Source organism: Chrysemys picta, chromosome 1, assembly GCF_011386835.1.
Source record: "Chrysemys picta bellii isolate R12L10 chromosome 1, ASM1138683v2, whole genome shotgun sequence".
Lineage (NCBI taxonomy): Eukaryota > Metazoa > Chordata > Testudines > Emydidae > Chrysemys > Chrysemys picta.
The window spans coordinates 148126573-148132572 of NC_088791.1; positions in this window are offsets into that span (position 1 = coordinate 148126573).

Consider the following 6000-nt stretch of genomic DNA (forward strand, 5'->3'; position numbering starts at 1 on the left):
TCAGGTCCTTAGTGGACTTGTTTAGCATTTGGGCTTTCCATTGGTGGAATGGTTTGCCTCCAGCCACTTTCAAAACCAATCCCATTTCTGCTCGCAAACCAGAGCTCTTCTGGGAACAGAGGTATTGTCATGGAATTGAGGCTGGGAGTTCAGAAAAAGTTGGACACGTGTTGCTGCTGTCTCAAAGATGTCTTCAATTTCCCCAAAGGGTATGTCTACACTGCAATAAAAAATCCTTGGCATCAAGTCTCAGGGCCTGGGTCAATTGACTCAGGCTGCAGGGCTAAAAATAGAAGCTCAGGCAGGAGTGTGGGCTGTGAAACCTCGTGAGGGGGTGGGTCTCAGAGCCTGGGCTTCTGCCCAAATCTGAATGTCTACACTACAACTTTTAGCCTTGCAGCCCAAGCCCTGTGAGCCTGAGTTAGTAGACCCAGTCCAGCCACAGCTGTGCTGCAGGTCTTTTATTGCAGCGTAGATGTATCTTAGTTAACTCTCTCCTGGTCTATGTCAGCTCATTGCTATTCACAGTGCCATCAGAGGATAGAGAAATTGCTCATCCCTGGGGCTAAAAGCTTCTTTTGTTCCATTCAATTGCAGAGAGTTAAGCACCAGCACTTGGTTCTTCAGTGGAACCTGCCTTCCCTCCTCCAGGTGCTTCTGGGTCCCTTTTGGGAGCAAAACATCTCAGAGGGATGGAAACTACTTTGTCTTAAGGTGCCATTCTTAATTGCATTCACGATAGCTGCAAAGTAGGGGAATTAAACTCATTTTAACTTGCATGAGAACTCAGGTTTTTGCATCCCCCAGAGTTTATTCTGGAGACTCATTCAGAGTTTCAGGTTAATGAATCTCATTTCACCTCTGTTGCAGTGACTGCTCTGGTCACGATAGTGAACTCCACTGCCCAGTTTGAAACCCTCATGAATTTTTGAAATGCCTTTTCCTTATTGTCCACTTTGCTGAGCACACCTGCCATCTCTTCCTCGTTGTGAGCAACTGCCCAACCAACCATGACAGCTCCACACACTAGATGCTCTCCTGCCCGGAGTAGACAGGAGGTATTGAATCTCCTGGCCAGTGGGGAGAAGAGGCTGTGCAAACACAGCTACGGCCCAGTTGTAGACATGTGGATATCTACAAAAAGATTGCACAAGGATTGCAGACAAAGGGGTATGATAGGGACCAGCAGCAATGCCATGTGAAAGCAAAGGAACGGTAACAGGCATACCACAAGGCCAGGAAGGCCAACAATCAATCTGGTGCTGAGCCACTGGCCTACCACTTTTACAATGAGCTGCATACCACACTTGGCGGAGACCCCACCAGCACCCCCAGAGTATTCTAGATACGTCCAAGGAGCCTGAGACATAGACCCCTGCTGTGAACAGCAAGGGGGGAAGAGGAGGGACACAGCAGCGGGGACATCCAGCTATGCCATGAGCCAGGATCTTTTTGAGACTCCTCCAGTCTATCAGTCCCACAAACCAAGTGCAGAAAAGCCCAGTGCAGGGGAAGGAACTTAAGGTAAGTGTGCATGCATTTTTCTTCACAATGTTTAAATATAAAGATGATGCCCCGCCCAACCCCAAGTTAGCAGGAGTCAGGCATTGACTTTTCATTGGTTTATTTCTCCGGGAGGAGGTAGTGGTACAACAAACAGAGGTAGAGGTATCTTTTTCAGTCCACGGTAGGGTTGGGTGGATGGGCATGCAGAGCAGCTTGTTTATGTCCATAGGGTGGTTCCTTGTATCCTCCTGAGAGATCTTGATGAAACTGTCATGGAGGTACTCTGCAACTCTCTCTTGAAGGCTTCTGGGGTGGGCTGCCTCATTTCATCCTCCACGATAGGACACTTTCCCATGCCATTCAACAATGATTTCAGTAGGCACCATAGCAGTAAACAGGCTAGTGGCATATGGGCCCAGACAGTTTTGGGACACCAGCAGCAACTGTGCTTTTGTTGCCCTCAGAAGTAAGATATCAGCTAAAATCACCACCGCCTGTGGAAAATAGTGCCACTATTCAGTGCCACTGCACTGTACTCATAGCCATGGAAATAGAGGCCAAATAGGCAACTGCTCCTTGAATGTCATCAACATCCTTGAATTGTTTTCGCTATGTCCCACAACAAACTGTCCTCAAACCATCATGTCCTCCATTGGTACGGTTCTTCCTGTGGCACTGCAAATATCAGAGGATTGTTTGTTCTGGGTTTGCAATGCTCATGAATGACAACAGAGCTCTTAGAGATGGTGAAGAACAAGAAGTGGGATCTATTTAAAAGAGGCATGAAAATTATGGGAAATGTATAGCTTTATGGGATGGGGAAAGTTGCATGATGGGAACTTGACCCCCCCACACACACACACTTGCTCCCCCCCACACACACACACTTGCTCCAGTCACCCCTGCATGACTCATTTCTACCCCATCATGCATTGTCAAATTTTTCAAAAAGACAGTGCACTGGATGATGGTGAGTGGCACACTGGGATAGCTACCCATGATGTGCTGCACTGTGCACTGACATGCAGCCCTGGTGGAAGGAGTCAAGTATGCACTCACATGTGTAATATACTAACTGCAATGACTTTAGCTGGCACAACTTGCATCTACCAAAGTTTGTAGTGTAGACATGGTCCTAGTCACTCTTAGTTGCGCCAGAGGACATGGCTCTCCCTGGCTGTCAGGCAGGCTCTGAAGTTTTAAGTATCCGCCACTCATAAGAGTAGTAATGCTTTTGTTAGGAAGGCTGAAATGTGGGACAGAATCCACAATAACAGCTCAGTGAGTTGTAGCTTGAACCCCCCTTGCCCCCAAGCCATGACTGGGTCCAAAGTATATGGCCGTAAGTGTTAAATCCCATGCTGTAAGAGGTGTAGCATCTTTCCTGGGCTCAGAAAGTGGAAGCATTTCCCACCGATGTTGAAGGCTCATTTCCCTGACCTCCAACTCACATTCGCAGTTTGCTCAGACCTTGTCTGCTGACATTGCTTCAGGCCAGTACCTATTCCAAGCTCTACGGTATAGTAAGGGCTTTTTTGGGTCATAGCTTGTAGCATAGGGTGTCTGTAATTGCTGTTGCTGGGTAGGGTGGAAGAAGAAAGACGTATGCTGGGGGACGATTGCTCACTAGTAATTCTGTATATCCTACTCCGTCCTTTCTTCTCCCGTCCCATTCCCCCTCCCCTCTCCAGGCAGAATAACTTGACATTTCTCTCTGGCCTTAGTTTGCTTGGCCAGTCTCTAGTTGGAAGGGAGGTGGGAAGATTGGTGCTTGTTCATTAGCTTTGACTGAGATTTTTGTCTCCTTGCAGGTGGAGCAACAGAATCATATTGTGAGTAATTACCCCACATATGCTCCTGTTCACCTGCCAGCCAAGGAGTAGGGGCTTGCACAGCAGCCACTCATGTGCAGAAAGACTCCACAGCCATCTGGTGCTTGGGTGTGGTGTACCATGGTGACGGTGTTTGCAGCTGGGTCAGGTACTCTGTAAAAATCATGGTGCGCCCTGATATGGAGGTGGGGTGAGGGGCCATGTCCATATGCTAGAAGACCAACCAACAAATTGCTGTTTCCTAAGACCGGGGGAATTGGGCTTCTCAGTTCCATTTGCAAATGTGTGTAGAACATGTATTGTTTTTTTGTAGTTCCTGTGCCACTTTATGTTCTCTAAATTTCTTTGCATAATACAAGTAACCTGTCTAAGCAAATGGTGCAGCTGTAACTTACTCAAAGCTTATGCGGGGGCGGGGGAGGGGGGGAGGGAAGAGGTGTTAAAAAGTGCTTCCGTTATTTAGAAGCACAACTCGCAGTGAAAGTATGTATGCATTTTGACACTGGAATCTTAGGCAGGAACTCTTGAGCCAAGGCAGTACAGCACTGATAACCACAAGGGCTAGATATACGTAAGCTCCCCCTTCTGCCCCCCTTGCTCTGCCAGCATATTGTGGGAGTTCCAGACATCATGAAAATACAGAAATAACAGCTCAAGAGACTAACTTACAAGATGGCATTAGTGGGGCCTGACGTTGTATGGAAGTTGTAAACCAAAAAAAAGCCGTGTGTAGAGATGCTGACTGTAGTAGGGATGCTTAATCACATGGAATATGCATTATAAACCCTTTACCTAACTACATACCCCTGAAAAAAGAGAATTACACAAAATAATGTCAATTCTTTCCTTTATTTTCTTTTCCATCAGTTCTTTCACTGGGAACTCAGAATAGCTTCAATCAAAGGTGTCTTAATTTACCTTTGTGATGCCAATTTTAGGATACCTGTCAAAACAGTAAACGGTTAGTGGAGCAGGAGGAGTGTGTGGTTCACTCCTGGATTTAACCTTCATTTTGAAATATTAGGTGGTGCCTCATTAATGAAAACCACACATAATTTGTCCACAGTTCCTTGACAGAGCCAGAATATTGGACACTAGTTTAAAAAAAAAAAAAAGGTACAATATTTTGATTTTAGTCAATAATCACATAAGAGAAAACACATTAATGGAAATTCTTTTACATGAATTACACCTAGATGAAGTGTTGTCAACAACTGGAAACATGCAACTCATTAATGAGAGAGAGAGAGAGAGAGAGAGAGTGTGTTCTTACTGACACCTTACCAAGGCAAAATTAATCAAGACTGAAATATATTGTGTTTGCATTCACCTTTAGGTCATGAAAAGTGATGTGGGATACCCAGAGCAGAATACTTAAAGGGTGCAATTAAATGCAGTCTGGCAATTTGCCTGTGATATAATAGAGACAATTTATAAATAGAATAATCCTGAGGTTGAATACAAGGTTTACATTAGCTGTGATGTTTTTCCACATTAGATACATACAGAATTATTTTTTCAGTATACAATTTATTTATTATAATACACACAAGGAATTGGATGTGAGATGGTTTCTGAAAAAGGAATATGTAAAAAGTTGTACAGAGAATTTTTGTGATAACTTCACACGTCTAATAATCGAATATCTGTGTATATTTAAATATTTATGCAAAACCTATATTCTGTTTAATACAGAGAAAAAAGGTCTAATTTGAATTCAGAAATGCAGTCAGACCACATCTACTCAAAAGTATAAATAGTTGGGACACAGGAATGTAAAAAAATATGATTTAGAAAAATCTTATGTGATTATAGAGAACAAATCCTGGTGCTGTTACAGAATTTCATTAGATTTTTTTAAAAATTTTTAATTCAGAATTGAAGTTTAAAGTGGTCTATGTCTAGGAGTTGGCTGCACATAAAATAGTTCTTACTAGTAAGGACTCGTCTAATGAGAAGCCACATAATGAATCTAATTTACTATATTTTATCTGCATATTACACCCCTAGCTGTGTGTGTAATTTGTATATCTGATTGTTTGGGATAATACATTTTTCACTCACAAAAAAATATGCATTTTTTAACATCATAAAAATATTTAATTGAGCAACATTATGCCAAAGTGTCGCTAGAGAGAGCCTTTTATACGTTAGATCTAATGTAACCTATCTGGAGTTTGTACTTTTTAAACTAAGAGTTCAGATGTTGAAAGAGCCTAAAAGTTATGGATTTTGTGTGAGCTGGTGCTGGCTTGGTAGAAAAGATGAAAGCACATTTGAGTTCAACATTCTTCTTAGAAAGCCTAGTGTCCTAATTTTCTTCTCAGCAAGTAAAATCATTGCTATGCTTATCAGCTTGAACGCTGCAACTTTATTACTCTTGTTATTAACAAAAAATGTTTAGGGTAGGCCCTTTAAAAATCCCACACTCCTCCTCATGTCACAAGAAACTAACCGGCCAGGCTTCCCCCTCCCTCATTAAATTTTAAAGTAAAGACTTTTCGCCACATCCACGGTAAATTTCAATAGAAAGCATTTTAACAGTGTGCACTAACAAACTTATATATATATATAGAATGTTCTATATACAAACATATACAATTTTTTAGATCTCTACAGACTACAAGTAAATTAATAATTATAGTCACAAAAGCTGAACATT